At 42.0% G+C, this 25,256-nt stretch overlaps 1 protein-coding gene across 1 annotated transcript in view; it reads left to right on the top strand.

The window, feature by feature from the left end:
* The window catches only part of TTC27 (tetratricopeptide repeat domain 27), a 411,030-nt gene that overhangs the window by 237,019 nt on the left and 148,755 nt on the right, over positions 1-25,256 (top strand). The gene's annotated exons all lie outside the window — the stretch shown is intronic.

Genomic DNA, 25,256 nt, shown 5'->3' with positions numbered 1-25,256 from the left:
TGAGTTCGGCAAGTTTTTAGTCGTGGAAGAAACTTTCGGACACATTTATTATGACCAGTGTTTTAGATGCCGGTCTTAATAAAGGCCCATAGCTGGAGCAGGGTCCACCGAAGTTATGAAGATGTGCCGGCCTCTCCACAACTTCGGCGCATCCAGTGCCAGTTCTGAATGTAAGAAAGCTTCCTAGCTGTCTTACATTTAGACAATTTTCTACACCTAAACCAGGCATATAAAATGATGAATGAGACGGCTGGCTCGTCCCCTCACCCGCCCACATCACGCTCATAATTTTAGACCTGGCATGAGCGGGGAGAAGTTGCAGATAGCGTCACAACTAACCGTTATGCTGCCATCTGCTCCTGGAATACGCCTAATAGGCGTTTTTCAGTATAATAAATGACCCCTTTTATGTTCTCACCTCTCTTAGGCCTCTTTCACATTTGCGTTTCAGAGCTCTCTGGCAGGCTGTTCCAGCAGAGAATAGCTCGCTGGAGCTCTCTGGATGTTACCACATTCCCACTGGCCCCATTGACTGTAGCCTGCCACCCGGCAGGCGGTGATTGGAACTGGGTGCCTGCTGAAATCAATTAGCAGGCAAATTCCCCCCCCCACCCATATCGGCGATTGCTGCAAACCGCTGGTCAATTCAGACCTGCGGTTCGCAGCGCTTTCGGAAGTTTCTGATCCCCGCGGTCCGTGATGGCGGGGATCAGAAACTTCAAAATGCCTCTTTTTAATGTTTAACCCCCCTCCCCTGCGCCCTCTTTGTGATGTGCCGGCGGACGGGCGGTGCGGCAGTGCGGACGACAGGGCGGGCACATTCAGCACATTCCTGACACTCTGAAATGGCTGACATCACACAGATGTCAGCGGTTAAACCCCTTCCATTCTGCGGTCCATAGGGACCGCTGTATGGAAGGGGTTAACAGGGAGGGAGCTCCCTCCCTCTCCCATCGGCGGCTGCTGTGCCTTTTCAGCCCCCGATTCTTGACGGGATCACAGAGGGAGGGGGCCCCCCTCCCTCCCCATCACCCGCTGCTCTGTTGTGGCAGCGAGTGATGGTTACCATGGCAACCTGACGCCTTCACAGGCTTCCGGCTGTCCATGGTGCTGATCAGACTTCTGCTAAAGGCAGAAGACTGATCAGACTAAGTAAAGTGAAAATACAGTACAGTACACTATATAGTGTACTGTATTATATTATACAGACATCATTCCCACTGGATCTTCAAGAACCAAGTGGGTCTGGGTAAAAAAAATAAAAAAGTTAAAAAATAAAATAGCAAAAAATTCCCTACACATGTTTGATATCACCGTGTCCGTAACGACCTGATCTATAAAACGGTCATGTTATTTTCCCTGCATGGTGAACGCAATAAAAAAATCTAAATAAAAACTATGATGAAATTGTAATTTTGCCCACCTTACTTCCCAAAAAAGGTAATAAAAGTGATCAAAAAAGTCGTATGTACGCCAAAATAGTACTAATAAAACCGTCACCTCATACCGCAAAAAATGAGCCCCTACATGAGACAATGGCCCAAAAAATAAAAAAAACTATGGCTCTCAGACTAAAACATGATTTTTTTTGTTCCAAAAATGCTTTTTTATGTTAAACTTAAAAAATATATAAAAAGTAGACATATTGAGTATCGCCGCATCCATAAGAACCTGCTCTATAAAAATACCACATGACTTAAACCCTGAGGTGAACACTGTAAAAAAATATAAAATAAACGGTGTCAAAAAAGCCATTTTTTGTCACCTTACATCACAAAAAGTGTAATAGCAAGCGATCAAAAAGTTGTATGTCCTCCAAAATAGTGCCAATCTAACCGTCATCTCATCCCGCAAAAATAATACCCAACCTGAGACAATCGCCTAAAAACTGAAAAAACTATGGCTCTCAGACTATGGAGACACTAAAACATGATATTTATTTGTTTCAAAAATGATATTATTGTGTAAAACCGAAATAAATAAAAAAAGGTATACTTATTAGGTATCGCCGCGTCCGTAAGAACCTGCTCTATAAAAATAGCACATGATCTAACCTGTCAGATGAACGTTGTAAATAATAAAAAATATAAACGATGCCAAAACAGCAATTTTTTGGGCAAATTTTCCATTTTAATCAATTTTTTCCCGTAACAAAGCAAGGGTTAACAGCCAAACAAAACTCAATATTTATTGCCCTGATTTAGTAGTTTACAGAAATGCCCCATATGTGGTCGTAAACTGCTGTATGGCCACACGGCAGGGCGCAGAAGGAAAGGAACACCATATGGTTTTTGGAAGGCAGTTTTTGACACCATGTCCCCCCTGATGCACCCCTAGAGTAGAAACTCCAAAAAGTGACCCCATTTAAGAAACGACACCCCTCAAGGTATTCAAAACTGATTTTACAAACTTTGTTAACCCTTTAAGTGTTCCACAAGAGTTAATGGCAAATGGAGATTAAATTTCTGAATTTCTTTTTTTGCCTCACAAAAAGTGTAATATAGAGCAACCAAAAATCATATGTACCCTAAAATAGTACCAACAAAACTGCCACCTTATCCCGTAGTTTCCAAAATGGGGTCACTTTTTTGGTGTTTCTACTCTAGGGGTGCATCAGGGGGCTTCAAATGGGACATGGTGTCTAAAAACCCATCCAGCAAAATCTGCCTTCCAGAAACCATATGGTGTTCCTTTCTTTCTGCGCCATGCCGTGTGCCCGTACAGTAGTTTACAACCACATATGGGGTGTTTCTATAAACTACAGAATCAGGGCCATAAATATTGAGTTTTGTTTGGCTGTTAACCCTTGCTTTGTTACTGGAAAAAATGGATTAAAATGGAAAATTTGCCAAAAACTTTAAATTCTGAAATGTCCTCTCCATTTGCCAATAACTCTTGTGGAACACCTAAAGGGTTAACAAAGTTTGTGAAATCAGTTTTGAATACCTTGAGGGGTCACTTTTTTGGAGTTTCTACTCTAGGGGTGCATCAGGGGGCTTCAAATGGGACATGGTGTAAATAAACCAGTCCAGCAATATCTGCCTTCCAGAAAACATATGGTGTTCCTTTATTTCTGCGCCCTACTGTGTGCCCGTACAGTAGTTTATGGCCACATATGGGTTGTTTCTATAAACTACAGAATCATGGCAATAAATATTGAGTTTTGTTTGGCTGTTAACCCTTGCTTTGTTACTGGAAAAAATTGATTAAAATGGAAAACAGAGTGATGCCCCCTCATAGTGTTATGCCTCATTAGATTGCCTACCACACAGTGATGCCCCCATTATAGGTATGCCCCTTTTAGTGACCCCACACAATGTTATGCCTCCTTTAGTGGCCCCTCAGACACAGTTATTCCCCCTTTAGTGGCCCCCATCACACAGTTATGCCCCTTTTTGTGGCCCCCTTCGCACAGTTATGGCCTTATCTTCCCCCTCACAGACTTATGCCCCCTTAAGTGCCTCCAGTTTAAATACTCCCCTACCCCACATTCTCCTGACCAACAGAGCGAAGCATGTCTGTGTGTATGTTCTGCTGTCTATGGCTTGGAGCAGCCAGTGTGATGACATCACCACGTTGCACCTGCCATCACTGAACCATGGAGAGCAGGAGAACAGTGAAGCAGGTTTCTATCAGCTCCCTGCTTCACCATTGTATTCAACTTTATCTGCGTACTGAGGATGCAGATACAGTTGAAGAAGGGACACATAGAGGTCCAGACAGCTGGCAACCACGGTCGGTCCAGCAGTTTAGTATTCCTGTTCTTGGAAATGGTAATCCAAATCTGAAGCCTAAGGCTGAATTTCCATATTCAGGTTTTTCACCGAGTTTTTGAAGCCAAAGCCATGAATGGATCATAAACAAATGACACATATGAAGGATGGACTGAGTCTTTTCTTCGTTTTGAATCCACTCCTGGTTTCAAACACCAATACCTGAATGTGGAAACCTGGCCTAAAATATCATCTAGATATTTTATAAATTTTGGCTTCATAAGCTTCAAGCAATTCACTTGCAGGGTCCATTTATTGAGGATAGCAAACAGCAGATAATTCAGTGTTTTGAGTAATGGCAGGTGCTGATTCTCCTTGTGGAGATCCTGCTGGTAGGGAGACAGGGCAGTGCTTCTTTGGAAGAAGTATGCAGAATAAGTTTCCCCCAGAAAGAAAACACTGTCTCTGTAGTGCCACCTACAAATGCCCCCTGTATATAAAGTTTGAACATTTACAATTACAAGGTGGCACTAGTGAGACAGCTTTCTTTTTTTCTGAAGAAGAGTTCTTCTGAATACTTTTCTTCCTTCTGAAGGTGAATTCTTCTGAATACTTTTCCTTCTGAAGGCGAGTTCTCCTGAATACTTTTCTTCCTTCTGAAGGTGAATTCTTCTGAATACTTTTCCTTCTGAAGGCGAGTTCTCCTGAATACTTTTCTTCCTTCTGAAGGTGAATTCTTCTGAATACTTTTCCTTCTGAAGGCGAGTTCTCCTGAATACCTTTCTTCCTTCTGAAGGCAAGTTCTCCTGAATACTTTTCTTCCTTCTGAAGGCCAGTTCTCCTGAATACTTTTCTTCCTTCTGAAGAAGAGTTCTTCTGAATACTTTTCTTCCGTCTGAAGGCGAGTTCTTCTGAGTACTTTATTTCCCTTGAAGGTGAATTCTGAATACTTTTCCTTCTGAAGACGAGTTCTTCTGCATACCTTTCTTCCTTCTGAAGGAGAGCTATTTTGCATCGTATTTGAATAATTAATGAACTTGACTCCACATCTATCCTTTTGCTGCCTTACTTGTGTTATAAGCTTTTATTTTCAGCATTGAGAGCCAATCCTTTTATGTCAACAGGCTTATCAGTATTTTCTAACTAATCACTTGTCTTATCTAGCTGCAGACATATGCATGTTTAATGTACTGTACATTTCCATGATTGCTAAGGGAAACACATTTCCATTAGGGCACAGTGAATGCCGTACTTGGCCCCATTTTCTTCCATAGTTCTTAAAAGCATAGGAAATGCTTCTGCAGAAAATATTCTTTGTTTAAGGGTGTTAGCTTTGCCCTAATTCTCAGAGGCCAGTGGGCACCGTAATATTAATACCGGTACTCCCATAACCAGGTCCTTGCAGTAGCTCAATCTCTTCAGTGATAAGGCCCAGTGTGTTTCAAGCCATATCAGGAAACTGAATGAATCATTGTAAAAATACTCGATATTGTTTTATATCGGCACCCTGCCTTTTAACTCTGCTCTACAGCCTGTATCAGTGCACCTATCTGCGTAGTTTCCCTACAGGTCAGCCAAATCTATCCCAATTCCCAGTCATTTTAATTTCCCATCATTGTTACCCATGTGCACCTTTTTCCTCCAAAACAGGTGTTTGTTTCATGTTTAAAGGCTCATTTGGATAATTTGATGCTGACCAGGCAATGTTCCCATTTTATTCTAAGAGTACTCTTTAGCTGCTCCATGGCACATTTTATAATCCACAGATTTTGATATCTTAGGTATAGGTTTAGTATTGCTGAAATTTGCTGCATGCCATTTCAACTGATGACAACTAATCACAGTGCAGCTTTTATTTGGTTGCACTGGGCAGTTTTTCTTTATTTATTTTTAGACCTTTTTGATAAACGAGGCCCAAAGGATTTTCCTGAACCTACTCTTGTATGGTTTTGTGTGTCAATTACAGTCACTGACCACTTTCTTAAAAGGGTTGTCTCATCTCCAAAACTGGGCTCCCAAAGTGAAGGACAGCACACTGCGCATGTGTGGCATGCTTTCTATCAATCTCTCTGGGAACTGCACTGCTGTTTACGGAAGTCCCACAGCAATGAATGGAGAGCACACTGCACAAACATGGCCACCCTCTGAGGATAGCCGAGTGTTGCCTTGGCTATTTCTGGCAGCCCCATAGCGGCGGTGAATGGAAAGGTGGTCATGCATGCGCAGTGTGCTCTTCATTCATTGTTGTGGGACTTCTGTAAACAGCAGTTCCCATAGAGATTGTTACAGAGCATGCCACGCATGCGCACTGTGCTGTCCTTCACTTTGAGGGCCCCGTTCTGGAGGTGGGACCCAGACTTATGTGACTTTGAAGGCATAATCTAGCAATATGACTTCAATGCATGAGATGAGCCAACCCCTTTAAGCAGTAAAAGGGGTTTCTGAGACATTTTTTTCTATTTTCTCTTGTTCTAAACATTCCAGATAAATGCACTTTGTAATGTACTTACGTTTCAAAATCTACTATTCGTAGTGTATCTTGTGAGTTATGGGATCACTACTTCAGTGTTTATTACTTTCATGATGACGTCCCATGGCTGGTTGCTTGAAATCCACTCAGCCAGTGTAAGGGTCGTCATCATGATGTCCTATATAGAGGGCTGAATCACTAAAGGCCTATAATAAAGGGAGGTTGAAGCAACTATGGGGGAAAAGTGTGCAGAGCTGACTGACTCTGTGGTGTTTGATGCCGGAAACTGTAGGTTTTAGTGCCACGTCCCACAACTGGAACAAAACTCTGAAAACAAAGCCACATGCTTTGAGTGGTGATAAAAAAAATTGTGAGGCCTTGATCATTGGAATCCCCAGTGATCTCAAGAATGAAGGATCCCCAAATCATATGTGAATGGAGCGATTGTACGCATGTTGGTCCACTGCTTTATTCACTTCTATGGGACTGACAGGGCACTGTCTACCTCAGGCCCATGGAGGTGAATGGAGAAGTGGACTGACGTGTGTACTACTGATCCTTTCAGAGAGGACACTCGGGACCCTTCATACTCTAGATCACTGGGGGTCCCAGCATTCAGACCACCTATCCTGGCTTTAGATAATAAATACTTTTCGTGGAATAGCCCCTTTAATAAAAATATCTAATCAGACGATAATATGGTAACAACTCAGTTCATAAAATCATGCAAAAATGGTCAAACAATTCAGTTGTAATTCAAATAAAAACCACCGATCAGAACAGAACGAAGAAGAAATGTGATCTGTACGACTTGCAGAATGATTTGTAGCATCTCAGAAATTGCTCAGCTGCAGAACAGACTCTATCTACAGAACTGCTGTCCCACATGGAAAGTAGATTTTAGATGTCTGGTCTATTTTAGTCACCTGGTCTTAGAAATCATATCTGCTGCATCCCTTTGATGGTAGGATCAGATTTGGCATAAACTATATCCATGGATCCATTATATATGTCAGCAGTTTAGGCTTAATGGTAGGGAGTCAGAAAGTTTCCAGGACACTTTATAATCCATGTCACCCTAGTAAAAAGATGCACCTAATAGCATGGCACCAAAATACATTTATTTATTCAGCATTTCTCTGTTTTAAAGGGGTTATCCAACCCCTCATATGCCCGGGCTCCTCACACACAATGTACTTACCTCGCTCCCCGACACCCGCATCGCTTCTGATCCCCGCATGCCCACCACGCAGAAGAAAACATCCGGTGGCGGGGGTGGGGTTGGACAGGCAATAGCAGGCCGTGACGGGAACAAGCCTCCCTAATGTCACCCGCGATGCTAGGGAGTCTCGTCCCCGCCTGCTACATTGTGTGTGAGGGGCCCGGGCATTACAGGGGTTGGATAACTCCTTTAAAGGGGTTGTCTGAACGTTTGTTATTGATGGCTTGTTCTCAGAATAGGTCATCAATATCTGATCAGTGGGGGTCTGACTCCCGGCATCCCCGTCGATCAGCTGTTTCAAGTGACCATGGCGCTCTTGTAAGCGATGCGGCTTCTTCCTAGGCCAGTCACGTTCACATGACCTATGTGAAGCCAAGTCCTATGCATGTGAATGGGCCTGAGCTCTAATACCCGGCACAGCCGCTGTATAATGGACAGCCTCAGCGCTCACTGGAGCTCTGTGGTTAGAAGTGCTGTTTTCCATGTTTGTGTGGTTTCCTCCTACGCTCCAATACATATACTAATAGGTTCATTTAGATTTTGAGCCCAAATGGGGATAGAAAATCTCTGTACAGCTCTGTGGAAATGTTGATGCTCGCTATGTAAATTAATAAAATAATAATACATTGCAAAATGATTATCATAAATACCAGGAACAGAGTGAAACGACTGTCTGATTCCCATACCAGATGGCTACTCTCTGCTTGAATATCCACAGTATGTGAGAGTTTACAGATATGCTGTGCATCTAGCTTTTCAAGTTTTATGCTGTACATTGCAAGTGGATTATAGGATGTAATACTGTATGTGGACTAATACTCATATGTATATTATATGTACATACATCATTGAACATATTAATAAATATCTACTGGTTAAGTACCATACAATGGCGCACACAAAATGCCTAGTCAGCAGTCCGTAGTCCAGGGACTTCTTGTGCCTCAGTGCAGGCTATATTCACACTACTCATTTATGAGGCTTCACTGATGATAACCTGTTGATCCAGGGATCTGTTTCCAGTGATCTGAGTGCTTAGACCCCCACTGATCACTAGAACGAGGAGAGTCACCTAACATGCTCTCTCTCCTTTCTGCCGGAGGGGGGCACAATAGAAAGTCTATGGTCCCATCTCATTTCTATCCTCTGCAGCCAGGAAAGACAGCGTGATATGTGAGCACTTCTTTTTTTATCATTATAGCGATCGGTGAAACCCCCACTAATCAAAACCTTTGATCGGTCGGTCAGACATTTCAAAAGCTATTTGAAAGCTCTGTGTTAAAGGGGCTCAGAGCTGAACCCGGACATATCCCCTTCTTCCCCCACTCAGCCCCTCTGACATGACATTTCATGCTCCGATGCTCTCCCTTGCCCTGTGCTGTATCGCGTAGGGCAAGGACTTTTTTAAAAATATTTTTACACTGCTAGACAGAGGCTTCTGCCTAGCAGTGAGCCCAGTGACTTCACTGGCACTGATGGGGAAGGGGGGCTTTATAGCTGCCCTAGCCGTTTTACCGGCTAGCCCTAAAGCCTGCCCATTAGTGCCGGTGACGTCAAGGGGCTCACTGCTAGGCTCACTGCTAGCCTTTGTCTAGCTTACCCATGGAGAACCCGGGAGGTCACCAGATTTCCAGACAAAGCCCTTGCCCTGTGCGATTTAACACAGGGAGAAGGGAGAGCATCGGAGCATGAAATTCTCCGCTGCTTATGTCAAAGGGGCTGAGTGGAGGAAGAAGAGGATATGTCCGGGTTCTGCTCTGAACCCAGATACCCCCTGTAAATGAATAGATCCAGTATTCATTCAGCAGATCTATTTTTCAGATACTTTGCTCCAAATCCCCTGTATATACGTTACCTTTCCCTGGATAGAACAGGATGTGTGCATGCTGTGAATTCTGCCATGCTTAATGTCTTACAGTTTCAGCCATGTGCAGCAATCCTTGTGAAGCTGTGTGTGTGTGAGCAGGCATCTTCTCAGCCTACATGTAGATTGCCAGATCTGCAGGCTGGTTAGATGGTTGTCATACATTCATCTGAAATCTGCTTCCATTTACAATCCTCATAGATCCTCTCTTCTAAACTTTAGTTTTTGACATGGACGACTGCTAAATTGTTGTTGTTGTGTAAATTCAATTAGATGTTGTTTTGGGTCATTATCTATGTCGAAGGCAATAAAAAAGCAATATAGTCTACATAAAAATATGTTTTATTGTAGAAAGAAAATTGGAAACGTATTGAAATGTGTCATATATACGGTTCATTTCATATTTTTTACCATGTTGAGTAAAATGAAATTTTTACCTGAGGAGTTGAAACGGGCAGTCCACCAAGATAAAATGGTTTGTCTAAAAAGAAGAAGCATTACTCACCTCACCAGTCCCCTTCTACCACTGCTCTGCCACTTGCCTGCTTCCAACTGTTCTCCATTCCCTGGTTCCCGCTTGACACACAGTAGTAGGTGACCCATCTCAGCCAGTGATCGGCTGAGCAGGTATCTCCAGGCATTTCCTGCATGTCAATAAAGGGACAGCCCCTTTAAAGACCATATCTTTTAGATACATATAGTCTCTTTAGAAGACATTGTACATGGAAACTGTACATTTTAACATTCAGATTTTAAAGGCACATTTACTGATAATGCCATAATCCATTTTTTGGGAAAAACCACAGTGATGAGTGTGATCAGGGGACCAGCAGTAATGCCCTGGGGCCCTATTACTTCTTTTCAAAAATATTCAAACATCATCTTGTTCATTCTATCAGTTTATATACAGTATATGAAAATGCTACCCATAGATGGGTCTGAAGATAACCAAAATGCACCACATACAAGGAAGAAGGATTTTGAATTGTTAACTTCACATCCAACCTATCCAGTTTCAGGGTCTAAAATAATGCTTGGCAATCCAGCTGTCCTCTGTCTGATATGAGAAGGCCTAAATAGTACAGTATCTTTCTGAATGTATGGAAAACCTGCTAATCTCAGTTCATTAAAAGTGCAGGATGTTCTATATATGCAATAAAAATGAGATGTGTTCCCCATTCTATTTTTAATATATTCTACAATTAGGCAGGGTGTAGAAGTATGCACTTATGTCAGCAGGTACTTTTTAAAGGCTTGACAATCAGAAAACACATAAATGACTTTTATATTTTACTAAGGTGTTTGTTTTGTGTATAATGTTTAATTGTCTTGTTTAATGTGAGTATTAAATCTTATATTCAGTATCTTCTTACATTTCATTAAACTGGCTATCCCGCAAACTTAAATGTTTTTTTATTCACTTATCTGGAAGAGTTTCTTCCTTTTCTGTGGGTGGTCAGCAGCTCACATGAGACATTCAAGCACTGGTAGGCAGGATGCTTTGCAGAAAGCTCTTGTTAACACCTTTCTTCGCTTGCATGAAAGATAGTTCCTCACATATAGCCACAGAGATACATATGGTAGGTAACTCCCCATAATTTCCTCATCCACTATCTGTATACTTCTATGAACTTAGTAGGGATGAATGAGGAAAGGTGTCTGTAACACTTCACCTGCTTCTCTATGAGATCACTACGGGGAGGGGAAGGGAGCAGGCAGTCTACTGATTGTGTTAGTCCACCACTGAATATAGGAGACAGTGGACCAGAAGGATAGACAACATAGGGCACTAACAGAGGGGAAAATGTAATGTACTGTATTTTTCGCCCTATAGGACGCACCTACCCATAAGATGCACTTAGGTTTTAGAGGAGGAGAATAAGAAAATATATATTTTTCATTAGACCTCAGATCCGACCCCCAGTGTTAATCAGACCTCAGCTCCCGCCTCAATGTTAATAGGACCCCAATAACACCTCAGATCAGACCCCCAATCAGACCTCAGCTCAGACCCCAATGTGAATGACCCCCAGAGACCAGATGACAGCCCTATTCAGACTTCAGGTCAGACCCCCCCAATGTGAATGACCCCCAGGCCTCAGATAACAGCCCCATTCAGACCTTAGATCAGAACCCCCCACCCACCCCCCCAATGTGAATAACCCCCAAACCTTAGTACAAACCCCTTAGTACAAAATCTTTTTGTGAGATAACCCCTTTAAGCCATGTCAACAGCAATGCTCTTTTGGCTTAAGTCTGCCTTTTCCCCAACCTTTTTCTATTGAAATCAGGGAGTATTGCATATGTCCCATAGTAAATTTCAAAATGTGACCCTTCCAGCAAGAAAAACATGGCACACCGGCACACCAGAGTAACAAATTCACCTGTATGCCAATGCTCGGTCACAAAAAATGACTCCCAAGGTTTATCAGAAGACAATCCAATTTCTAATGTGACTTTGGAGCTTATTTCTGAATGGTTGATACACAAATAATTTATGAGACCTTATCACTGATGTGTGCTGTGTGTGCAGTCATAACATGTATGGACTTTATTAAATGTAGACATACACTTAATCTGTATAGTTGAGGGATGACCTCCTTTGAATCAATTCCTCTGCTTGTCCAAGGAGCACCAGTTGACTTAATAAATTGTATGATCTCATTGTTGGACCATATACTGTAAAACACAATAAACTAGGCTGCCTCCCTGTAATAATGGTCATAATAAATCAGTGGTAGCCTCTAACATGATTTTTCATTTAGCGTATGTACGTGTTGCTCTATTTATTGAGGTTTGGCATAAGAACCAGACTTTTTTTTATTTATTTTTGAATATAAGTGATGTAATACCAGTGACATTTTTAATAAATTGTTAATAATTTTTAAGCAGTGGATTACTAGCAAGAGCGTAACTGTAGATTGTGCAGGGGTTGCAGTCCAAGTCAAGCTCTGGAGTCTGATACGGCCCAAAATGTCTCACTGTTCGATAAGAAGACACCAGTACTATAAATGGTTGATAATGGGGGGGGGGGGGGGGGGAGTGGGAGTATGTTTCATATTTTGTATTAGATGTAAAAAGCTCGTACTGTTGCTAGACTGTTCCAACAACCCATGACTCCTCACTAGGGCTGAGCCAATAATGGAAAAAAGCAAACAAAAAAAACAACCACCAGCCTGATTAACCGACGGCACTTTGCCTATGTCGCTTTTTTTGTTTGTTTTTTGTGATGTCATATTGGGGCTGGGTGGCTGTGTTCCCTCTAAGCTGCACAGTGGAGAAGGAGGGAAAGTGTCCCTCCTCACTGTGACCAATGTCCACTGCCACCAATGAAAAAGCCCTGTGGGAGGGAAGGAGGGGGAAAGATTAGGAAGGCCGGAGAGAGGGAAACTCAGTGTCCTCGCGGTGCTAAATGCTGATAAAGTGAAGGTTCTTTAATAATGTCATTGCCATGTGACCAATGATATCAACCTGTTAGTGATCTCATGGCAATGACATAATCAAAGGTCCTTTAACTTGCAGCAAGATCTTCTTGGATTCTGATCAGGTAAAGGCCCTTTCTTGCTGTCATCGCCATGTGACCAATAACATTGACTTGTTACTAGTCACATGGTGATGACATCATCAAAGGTCCTTTAACTTAACAGCATCCAGGAAGCAGTAGGCTTCCTGCAGTTTTACAGGTATGTGCTTTATGCTGTGTGCATGTATTAATGTGAGGCACATGGTTTTATTACATTAGTACCTCCAGATGCCTCATATTAATAGCAAGTGACCCCATCATGTCCTCATATAATGGGCTACATGGGGTTAATAATGGTGTCACTTACTACTCACACCAAATCCTGTCATTTCAGTTTGTCTTGCAAAAAAAAAAAAACCCTCCTACAGCTCAAAAAAAAAAAAAAAGTTATGGCTATTAGAAAACGGTGATGCAAAGAAAGATCCCCTATAGAGAAAAAACTTGTCTTAAAAAAAAAAAAAAAAGCCACGCCCCGAGTCACGCCTTAAGCCACACCCCCAAATAATCTTTCAATAATCGAAATTAGAGTTACATGTTCAATTAATTGCGATTTTCATTTTCATCATAATCACCCAGCCCTACTCCACACCCAAGCTAGTTTACTACTATAAACCCCTGCTTTAGCTTTGTATTTTGCAAAAAAAAAAAAAATTCACCGTGTTCCCATGTAAACTTTGCATTTTAGCATTGTGTGTAAAATCTAGTACACAAGTACATACACAAGCAGACGATAAACTGAGACTAAAACGGGTATAGTAGCAAAATATAAATATACTTTATTGAGTGATACATAAAAAATTAATTATACATAATGTAATGCATCAGATAAAAAAGGTGGCCTACACCTGAGGGGACATAACGTAGTCACACAAAAATTGGGGGAAAGGGGAAAATTAAGACATATCGAGCACCCTGACACATAAGGATATCACATCTATTCGTCATAAATGTCAAAAAAGACGGTACAAATATAGATCTCCAGGCATACATATGCATATAAAAGACCTATCCAATGTGTCTAGAAATGTCACAAATGTCTAGATTGTATTAGTATGCACTTACATGTCTCCACATGGACATAAAAAGCTGCCTGTGCACTATAATTAAAATCCCACATGAAGACATGCATGTGCATCACAATCAATCACTTTAATGGTCCCATACATGTGCATTACAGTCAATCACTTTAATGGTCCCATACACATGCACATAGTATCATCCGTCTCTTATGTAGAGAGCCAAATCCTATATACATGTGTGAGCATGCACATAAGTATCATAAGGCAAATAGGGCTGTTGCCAGTGCTTTAAATAGAGCCATATATGAAACAAGCCCTTTAACAAGCCCCTGCATAGCATTTACATGAGCACTACACAACCCAGTATATGCAAGTCTATATCATACGACCTATATTTCTACTCTACAAATACAAGTGAGACATATGAATATTTTTACAATTTATTTTATATTTTCAGAATATATTATGCAATAGTCATTAAAGGGGTTGAGTCACTTCAGCAAATGGCCTTTATTATGTGGAGAAAGTTAATACAAGGCACTTACTAATATACTAATATATTGTGATTGTCCATATTGCCTCCTTTGCTGGCTGGATTCATTTTTTCATCACATTATACACTGCTGGTTTCCATGGTTACGACCACTTGTAATCCATCAGTGGTGGCCGTGCTTGCACACTAGTCGGTAGCACGGTCCCAGCCACCAGAGAGGCCGACACATTCTCATATAGTGTGCAAGCACGACCACTGCTGATGGATTACAGCAGGGTTCCCCAACTCCAGGCCTCAGGGCCCACTTGACTGTCAGGATTTAGGAGTATCCCACAGAATGAATACCTGTGGTAAATCCTGATGGATGGAAACTAATTATATCAGCTACCCAATACTAAGGAAACCCTGAAAACATGAGTGGCAGGTGGGCCCTGAGGACTGGAGTTGAGGACCACTGGATTACAGGGTGGTCCTAACTATGGAAATGAGCAGTGTATAATGTAATGGAAAAATGAATCCAGCCAGCAAAGGAGGCAATATGGACAATCACAATACATTAGTAAGTGCCTTGTATTAACTTTCTCTACATGATAAATTCCATTTGGTAAAGTGACACAACCCCTTTAAGTGATTTATCTTAAATGAGTGGACGAGCTCAGAGCTGCTGTATAATGTGACATTAAATCAAGCTGTGGAGGAAACATCATCTTCATTCCTACTTTAGTTGTAGATCTTGCCCAGCATATTGATGTAACCTGTGCTCCTGCCAAGAGGTGCGTTCACGAATTTGGCTGACCTCCTTCGCAGACCGGGAAAACTCCCAATGGCACTAAAGATGTATGCATTAGCTTGAATATTTCATTCACCAGCCAGACTTAGATCTTGGGACTCCCAGCTTATAGCATATTTCAGACACGATTTATTTTCCATGTAGCTGGCTGTACATTGTAGTATTTCACTTTCTTGGGTTTGTGTATTATGTGAACTAATTGCACCATTATACGTAGTCGTAGTTATAATCCTGGACACGTACTCTGCCAGTTCCTACTTTACCATCCTGAACTATAAACCATTTATGTGTCACGTATCAGATAACAATGTAGGATGATCACTGTCATCATTTGTATTTCAGTAAAAGGGGTATTCCCATCTCACACATGGATGGCATATCGCTAGAATATGCCAACAATGTCAAATAGGTGTGGGTCCCACCTCTGGGCCCCCCAAAGTGAAGGAGAACTCACCACGCAAGCATGGTCACCCTTTATTCCCAGCTATGGGACTTCCTAAATTAGCCAAGCACGCTCACTCGCTATCTTCAGAACTCCTGCACATTCGCCGTGTGCTCTCCTTCACTTGGAAGGCCCCGTTCTGGAGATAGGAGCAACGATATGCCACCAATGTCTGAAATGGGTATAACCCTTTAACGATTACATAAATGGTTTATATGGATGGCTACATTATTCAGGCACTTTAAGTAAAGGAGTTGGCCCATGATACGCCATCATTGTCAGATACCAGGTGGGACCTGCATCCATCTCCAGAATGGAGCCCTGAAGTGAACGGAGAGCAGCATGCATGGACACCCTCTGTATACCGTTATGGGCTCGACTATTTCTGGCGGTCACATAGCAGTGATTGGAGTGGTGGCTGTGCTAGAGTGGAGCACTCGCCATTCAATGTTATGGGACCAGTGAACACAGCCCAGCTCGCTCACTCAACTACTTCCTGAACTCTCTTAGCAATGAATGGAAAATCAGCCACACTTATGTGCTCTCCTTTTACTTTGGGGCCGTATTCTGGAGATAGGTGCGGGTCCCACCTCTGCACCCTGCTCCTGTCTGACCTTAATGGCATATCCTAGTGATATGCCGTCAATGTCTGCGATGGGACAGCCCCTTTAGCAGTTGACAGGCTCAGGTCCATTAGGATAGAGCTGTAAACTAAGACAGCAGCTTAGCTACAGTCCCTTTAGGTAGTCTGAAACCCACCTGCTATCACATCATTGGTTCAGGCTGCTGCGCTCTCCCTCCCCGCTGCAGCTCTGCTTCTTCAGATTGGCTGCTTTTTATTAGCACAAGCTCACAAGGCTGATTTCTGCTATAATCCATCTTCAATGTGTTTCTTCCAGGGGCAGACTTTCAAAAATTTATTTAAAAGTATCACTATATTTACAGATTTGAGTGCCCCACTTTTACACTAGATCATTGAGAGTAACTTCCAAGACCAAACTTATACTGTGTTAGTGTGCCATAGAGCAGTTTAGAATGGGCCCACACCATAGATGATGTCCATTATGTGTCGTCTTTATACCTGACATTCTTTTCTGTCACTTCTAAGGCCTCATGCGGCCATGGGCGTATTGTGGCCCGCAAACGGCGGGTCGGCAATCCACGGCCACCGGCCGTGTTCACCACGCATCACGGATGCGGACCCATTCACTTGAATGGGTCCGCAATTCCGGAAATGCGTAACGGAGTTACGGAGCAGAACACCGGAATCACTACGGAGTGCTTCCGTGGTGTTTCTTTCCGTCGTTCCGCACCGCAAATAAATATGACATGTGATATTTTTTTGCGCTGCAGACAGACCAAGGACCCTTTCAAGTTGAATGGGTCCAGCCCGCTGCACAGATGTTGCCCGTGCGATGGGGACCGCAATTACCGTGTGCATGAGGCCTAATAGTGACAGAGTGTTGCCAAGAGGGCTTCTTAAAATTGGCCAAATATAATATTTTACAAATAATTCATGCTAATAAACTGCCATAAATATATTAATAAATTGTATTAAGTGAGCACCAAATAAACTGATTCATTGCATATAGTGAATTATAAAGCTCTGACTGCCTGCAGCCACCACCAGGGGGAGCTCAGTGCTTATGAATTCATACAAGTACTATAAAACTCAATAGCAGCTGTAAAAGCCTCTATGCAGGAGCCAGACAGCCTAGAGAAGCCTTTCAGTGCCTTGCCTACCATGCACCACAGGCCCCATAGCAATGCTGTGATCTGCCTCCATGGAATTTGCTCTAATGCTAATTGGACAGGGTCAGAGTATGCAGAAAGAGGGACCCTAACTATAATTCATAGAGCCCTATAGCAAAATAAGATGGGGCCCCCACCACCTAGAGTAGGACATTTAAAGCAGCATAATTAGCAATAATTAAATGTATGAATAATTATAATAGCACTATATATCTGAAAACCCACATGATTGCAAAAAGCCCCCATATTATTATTTCCCACAAAAAGGTACAATGTTCTTGCACTTGATTCCACCAACTTCGGAGCCCCATAGTGAGTGCTATGGCTGTAGTTACGTCCATGTCCAAAAACATACCCAATCGACAAGGAGAAGGGTAACACCCACTTGGCCATTTATTTATACAATTCTAGCAGGATTAACAGAGGAACAGCACAATGCAACCTGTTTATCCTTTTTCGCACTGCAGCTATTTTTCTTTTTGACATTTTTGTTTTAAACTTTTTTTTTATTTCTTTTCCGCTGTATGTATACTTGATGACAGATCACAAAGTTTCGAACAGGCACGTCATCTATTCACTCTGGATGCAGTTATGTAACTTCATCGTTTCCCTACCACTGCATATTCTTTATATATCTTCTAGCTGTGATTACCCCACCAAGACTGGGCACGCTGTGTAGCTTCACGGGCATGGTGCCTTATTACCATGCTTTCCTGCGTGGCATGAGGACAACTTTCCTCTGCGCACGCTGAGCTCACACCTGTTGTGGTAAAATTTGATTACTCTAATAAACTGACATCAACTTCTGCCTTATGCTGCGCTGAAAAATGGATTCCCAGACACAACCTGCTGTGAATAGTGCGCGGTCAGATGTGGTGCTGATCGTAGAGGGTCATAGGGAGCCGTTTAGTTCTCCCCGGACTGGCTCATTTACTAGCTATTAACACTGTACTGTGCCCTTACAACTGAGAAGGCTTTCTTAAGTATTTGCTGCTGCATTCTTAGTTCCTGCCGCATCATGGATTATGTTTTAAGGCTTGGGCTACACTACGACATTTGGAGGATTTTAGTGCCTGTCGTGTCGCAGTCGCATGTCGCAGTACGTCACCATAGACTAGTATTATAAAGTATGTTGTGCGACATGAATGTTGCAGTGTGGTTGCACCCTATATGTCACCGTGTAGCCCTAGCCATCTGATAGATCCATTATAATCAGCAATGATCCGGTTGACGGATCTGTTACAATTCTTTATGATCCTTTTAATTTTTTCCCCTTTAACAGTTTTTTCCCCCCCATTAGCCTTTACAGTGTTTTACCATGCATTATAAATAAAATGGTAACTTTGTTACGCAGGTCCTTATGATAAGGGCAATACCAAATTTGTGTATTTTCTTGTTTTACTGCTTTTTTTTTACTGCTTTTGCGCACTAAAAACCCTTTTTTTTCTGGAAGATAACAGTAATTTGTTTTTGTGGCTCCACATTCTTAAAGAGGACCTTTCGCCCGGGGATCTCACTGCACTTACTATTATCCCTGGGCGCCGCTCTGTTCTCCCGCTATGCCCTCCGGTATCTTCGGTCACAAAGTTAAACAGGCTGTGAGCTCTGCAATGCGATTGGCCAGCGCTAGAGCAGAACAAGGGCAGACTCCGCCTACCATAACTTAGTGACTGAAATCTCCGCCTACTATAACTTAGTGAGCGGAGATACCGGAGGGCATAACGGGAGAACGGAGCGGCGCCCGGGGATAATAGTAAGTGCAGTGAGATCCCCGGGCGCCGCTCTACGTGTCTGTATTCTTAGTTCACAATGTCAGGATCGGTGAAAGGTCCTCTTTAAATATAGCCTTATTATGGCTTGCTTTTATACATTATAAGCTGTAGTTTTCATTTGTATTGTTTTGGGTTACGTACAACGACTCTAGCATTGATTTTGTTTTTTTACACTGCTTACCATGTATAAAAGATAACTTTATTTTTATAGTATGGCTCAATGTGCCAATACCAAGTTTGTAGAGTTTTTATCTCTTTCTGGACCACCACTGTACATATTTTTAATAATGGTGCCCACTTGCAAGTACAGGGGGCACCATAGCCACCGGGTTTCTGCTGTTTTAAACCCCTCAGATCCTGTAGTAAATTGTGACCACTGCATCTGAGGCGGCTTCCCTCGGGAATGCTGTGCTCCGGGGGCCTAAGCTCCGGCCCCATGCAGCGATCGGCGGAGCTGTTGGTTGTATGTAAAAGCCCTGGTCTCTTTGAAGAAACCAAAGCTTTTATAGCTGTAGTTCATATGGAGCCCTGCAGGTGGCAGGATCGATAAGGACACAGCGGATCTGCAATGAATTGCATTGGCAGTGCATTGGAATGTGTTGGAGAAGCAATCTAACAATTGCTTCTTATAGGCACCTAGGGTGACTTAAAAAAAATTAAGTTTTTAAAAATAAATGTGCAAGATATAAAAATTCAAATCATTTCACCATAATAAAAATAAACAATAAAACATAAACATCATAGGCATCTCTGCATCCCAAAAAGCCCCAACTATTAAAATACAGTATAACGTTATTTATCCCGTACAGTGAACACAGTAACAGAGAAAAAGTCAAAATAGCCGATTCATCATTTTTTCATTGCTTAACCTCCGCAAAAAAATGTAATAAAAAGTTATCAAAAAGTCATACACAAATGCTATCAGTAAACTCTACAAATTGCCCTGCAAAAAATTAACCCCCACAAAGCTCCATAGATATAACTGTAAAAAAAAATTATAGGGGTCAGGCTACTGCGATGAAAAGTTTTATTTTTTTCAGTATTAAAACACAAGAAAAAACTATAGAAATGTAGTATCGTTGTAATTGCACTGACCCAGAGAATGAAGGTAAAGGATCTGTTTAACTGCATAGGGAACGCTTTAAAGACTAAACCCATAAAACTGTGGCAGAATAGATTTTTTTTTTCCCAATTTCCCCCTATTTAGAATTTTTTTTCCAGGTCCCCACTACATTGTGTGCGATATTACATGATGTCCTAAAATTAAAATAAAAATATTAAACTTGTCCTACAAAAAAAAAAAAAAACAGTCCCTCATACGACTATGTGAATGGAAAAGTTTTTTTTATTTCAGAGCAGTTAAAGGGCTGTTTTGTTTACGTTGACACACTGCTAGGCAGGGGCTTCCGCCTAGCAGTGATCCTGATGACGTCAGTGGCACTAATGGGTAGTCTTTAGCGCTGCTAGGCAGAAACCTCTGCAGAGCATGCCCATCAGAAGCCTGGTACATCACTGGATCTGAAAAAGATCTTGCCCTCCGCTACAGCGTAGTGCAAGGAGGAGCATCAGAGGATAAAATGCTCCGATGCTTCCCTCATAGTTGCTGAATGGCTGAAGAAGGGGTTATATCCGGGTTGAACTCTGAACCTGTACAACCCCATTGAATTGAATATTTTTTTAGAGTGTTGGTCCATTCCCACAAGATGACTTGAACAGACATCCTGTTTAGGACCATTTTTAGGCCCCCTGCTGTACCACCTATCCTATGATTGCCATTGACAGTGGCTTCTGAACTTTTAGGGCTCTTTCACACAGGCCAGTTTGCGTCCGGATGTGATACGTGCAGCAGAAGCTTAACATCTGGATTGAATCCTGACCCATTGATTTCAATGGGTCTGTGTACACGCATCATCTCTGCATTCAGGAAAAATCACAGCATGTTCTATACTGTACGTTTTTCATGCAGCTCTAGCTCCATAGAAGTGAATGGGGCTTGGGTGAAAAACAGAAGGCATCCGTATCCAATGCGTTTTTCACTGATGGTTGCTAGTAGATGTAGATTGTTGTTCAGTTTTTCTTCACGTGTGTGAAAAACACATGCAGTTCGGATAAAATCCAAACACAAAAACGTACACACTGAACGCCATCCAATTCCATTTTTCAAGTCCTCATATGGCTGTGTGAAAGGAAACATAAAAAAAGCTATGACTCTGGGAAAGCAGGGAGTGAAAAACGGAAAATCACAAGGTCCTCTAAGGGTTAAAGCAATTTTTCAGCACTTTAATATCGATTGCCTACCACACTCCCACCAATTAGCTGTTCTGCAGTAGCTCAGGTGCCAGAACTACACAGATGTGTCCCGAAGTTGAATTCGGACTCTTTGCACATTTCTGCTCTCTTATTGCTTGAACTTGCTGACAGATTGCCAGCGTTTCATCAGCTCCTTAGAAGTGAAAACCAATATGGCTGCGCTTCCACAACACACAACGTTGCAAAGATCTTGAAAAATATGTATCTTGTTAACGTCAGTTTTAGGGCTATTTTTACATTATATTATGCTTTCTTTTATTAAAAAAAAAAGAGTATAAAAAGCAAAAAGTTTGAAAACCAGAACATAGTCCGTACCTCACCTCTAGAGCTTCGGTACCCAATAGAATAAAATGGTTTTCTCAATCTGATGGTCTGTGATTTCATAAACTGCATTACACAGGATTATGTTATGCTTTACGTTAAGACATGTTTATGCTACACAGTTTGTTTGTAGTATGTAACCATGGAAACACATATGTCTACAGAAGAGCTGTAAACACAAAAACATCAGGATATACAGTGTTTATAGCTTTTTTTATGTTCAATACATCCGCTCAAAAAAAAAAAATGTTAATGCAAAAGTGTACAAAGCCTTGGAATTTATAATATTGGGGGGAAAAATGTGTATGGTAACCTAAAAATTGTCCTTGGGTACTGTATTTCATCATGGATTGAGGAGTTAGGCTACAGGAAAAGTATCACTGCGGTGCGGGGGCTGCATCTGTTTTGTGTCACTATCACAACTTGCTTGTTACTTTTAATATCACGTTACAGTGTTACGTGGTTTAGCTCAACTAATCCATTAACTCTTCTCTGTATACAGTATAGGCCACTTTGATTTCTCTAGAGATACAGTGCTGCGTAGGTATTCATAGTGATTCAATTATTCTACGCTCCTATTTCTTGGAATATTGAAAATGGCGAGATATAGAATGCGATCTCTCAAATATATGGCACAATTATTACATTTCAGCTTTCTTGTTATCTCATCCTGCAGCCATGCAGAACAGAATATTAGTGCCTCTGGGTTTTATTGAAGTATAGATTTTACGAATACCGACCAGTAAAGCAGAGGTTGGAGTAGAGTGGGATTTCAGGATCTAGCCCTGAGATTCCTACTTTTATTAGTCTTTATTGGTTTCACCAAATACAAAAAGCAGAGCTTTATGTACTGCAATTTGCTGCGACTGTAAGGGTACTTTCACACTTGCGTTTTCTGGTATTGAGTTCCGTCCTAGGGGCTCAATACCGGAAAAAAAAACTGATCAGTTTTATCCTAATGCATTCTGAATGTAGAGCATTCTGTTCAGGATGCATCAGTTCAGTCCCTCTTACATTTTTTGGGACGGAGAAATGCATGCTGCAGCTTTCTCTCCGGCCAAAAATCCTGAACACTTGCCGGAATGCCGGCATTAATTTACATTGAAGTCTATTAGTGGCAGATCCGGCATTAAGTGTTCCAGCAAAACGGATCCGCATGCGCAGACCTTTAAAAATGCAAAAAAATTTACACCGGAGAGACAGATCCGGTATTGCAATGCATTTGTGAGACGGATCCGCATCCGGATCCGCTTTACAAATGCATCCGTTTGCGTCCGGGTTCCCGGATCCTCTGCCGCGAGTATGAAAGTACCCTTATAGGGCTGTGTTCACATATCTCATTTGGGACATATATTCAGCACATTTAAGTGGGCCACAGCATATTTTTACTCAAGTTTATGGGCATCACATATGCTAAGTAGGCTTGAGTGAATTGGGTTCGGATTGCTGTATCCGACCCGATTCGCTCAACCCTAATGCTGAGCATCAAGCTCGAGTACAATATGAACAGATTTTAAGATTGTAGCACACTGCATGCTTGAAGGTAATGTCAACTCCAACTCCGCACCCCTCTTCCCCAAAATTGTTAACCTCATACTCGCTTGCATTCTGATGCTGTGCTCTGACAAACCAGCAGTACAGTGCATTGAGAGAGCTCCCGAGCTCATGCACGTAATGGAGAGTCCTCTCAATGTATTGTTAGAATGCAAGTACGGAGATAAAAATTACTCTGCGTAACACTAATCACCGCGTACTTGTTTAGGAGCTGACAGATTCCATTTTAAGGAGTTGTCAAAGATAATTAAGAATCTTTACATTTGGTCAAAATAAAAAAATGATGTCATCATGGCATTCTACAATGTGATTTTCTGTGTGCTGAGGACAGGGATTGGTTGCATCAGAGATGTTCCATACATGTAAACAATCAACGGCAGCAGGACCGGACCACCGCAGTGAGCGGTGCTAGAGAAGCATAATTTTTTTATTTTAAGGAATTGTCCGATTTGTCCAAGATTTTTAATTATCTTGGAACGAGTTGTTCCAAGATAATTAAAAATCTTGGACAAATCGGACAATTCCTTAAAATGCACACAAAGGGCTCATGCACACAAATATATTTTTCTTCAGTGTGGTATCTTTTTTTTTTTTTGCGGATCCAGGTGGCTGTTCTGCAAATTTTAGAACATGTCTTATTCTGATCCGTTTGCAGACAAGAATAGGCATTTTTGTTGATAGAACTGAGAAAAATGCAGAATGCACACAGAAGGTAACGGTATTTTGCAGATCCATGGATTACAGACCAAAATGCGGATATAGTCATGTGGGTGCTGCATCCTCAAAATATACCAAGCACAGCAACATACATGCATATCATATCACATATCAGTTGTGCTTAGTATTGCATGCATTCACCTCAATGACTGAGCTGCAAATTGGCCACGTGACTGATGAACGCGGCATCACTGGTCTCAGAAGAGGCCATGGCGGGTAATAAAGCGCCACAGTCTCTTCAAACAGTCAATTGGCGGAGGCCAGTATGGCACCAGCAGAGGTGTCCTAAAGAGATCGCATCGTCGTTGGCAGACAGGCACAAATAATTTTGTACAAAATGTATTTGCCAAGAATCTCACATTTAGGCATCATGCACACGACTGTTGTGTGTTTTGCGGTCCGCAAATTGCGGATCTGCAAAACATGGATGGCGCCCGTGTGCGTTCCGCAATTTGCGGAACGGCACGGATAGCCATTGATATAACTGCCTATTCTTGTCCGCAAAACGGACAAGAATAGGACAGGTTATATATTTTTTGCGGCCCACGGAACGGAGCAACGGATGCGGACAGCACACAGAGTGCTGTCCGCATCTTTTGCGGCCCAATTGAAGTGAATGGGTCCGCATCAAAGCCGCAAAAACTGCGGCTCGGATGCGGACCACAACAACGGTCGTGTGAATGAGGCCTTATAACGCAACATTAGCACTAGTACATTCTCTATAGTGAGTATGGCACTTTTGTATTTACTTTATTATTTGTGTTTGCAGAGTGCTGTTGTATTCTGTTAGTTTTTGCTATTGGTGGAGGTGCCAGGAGTCGGACCCCCACCGATCAGATACATGACTAATGATTAACGAAACGAGCTTAGGATGTTACATCCGAAGTCGCTTCATTCAAAACTTCAGATTTATTCTGTACAGAGTTCCGAAGTACCAGTCGGAACCAAAGCCTAGTTCGGTTTCAAGTTTTAAAGTGGTTTTCCACTTTAAAAATCAATTACCGAAGTTATTTAATGAAGTCACTCGCGACTTTGCGAATAACTAAAGGTACTTTCACACTAGCGGTTTGGTTTTCTGGTATTGAGTTCCGTCACATGGGCTCAATACCAGTTTTATCCTAATGCATTCTGAATGGAGAGCATTCCATTCAGGATGCATCAGTTCAGTCCCTCTTACGTTTTTTGGCCGGAGAAAATACCGCAGCATGCTGCAGTTTTCTCTCCGTCCAAAAATCCTGAACACTTGCTGGAATGCCGGATCCAGCATTAATTCCCATTGAAATGCATTAATGGC

This window comes from Bufo bufo, chromosome 4 (genome assembly GCF_905171765.1).
Source record: "Bufo bufo chromosome 4, aBufBuf1.1, whole genome shotgun sequence".
NCBI classification, from domain to species: domain Eukaryota; kingdom Metazoa; phylum Chordata; class Amphibia; order Anura; family Bufonidae; genus Bufo; species Bufo bufo.
Note: the sequence above shows the minus strand (reverse complement) of the source record. Positions and strands in the feature narration are given on the sequence as shown.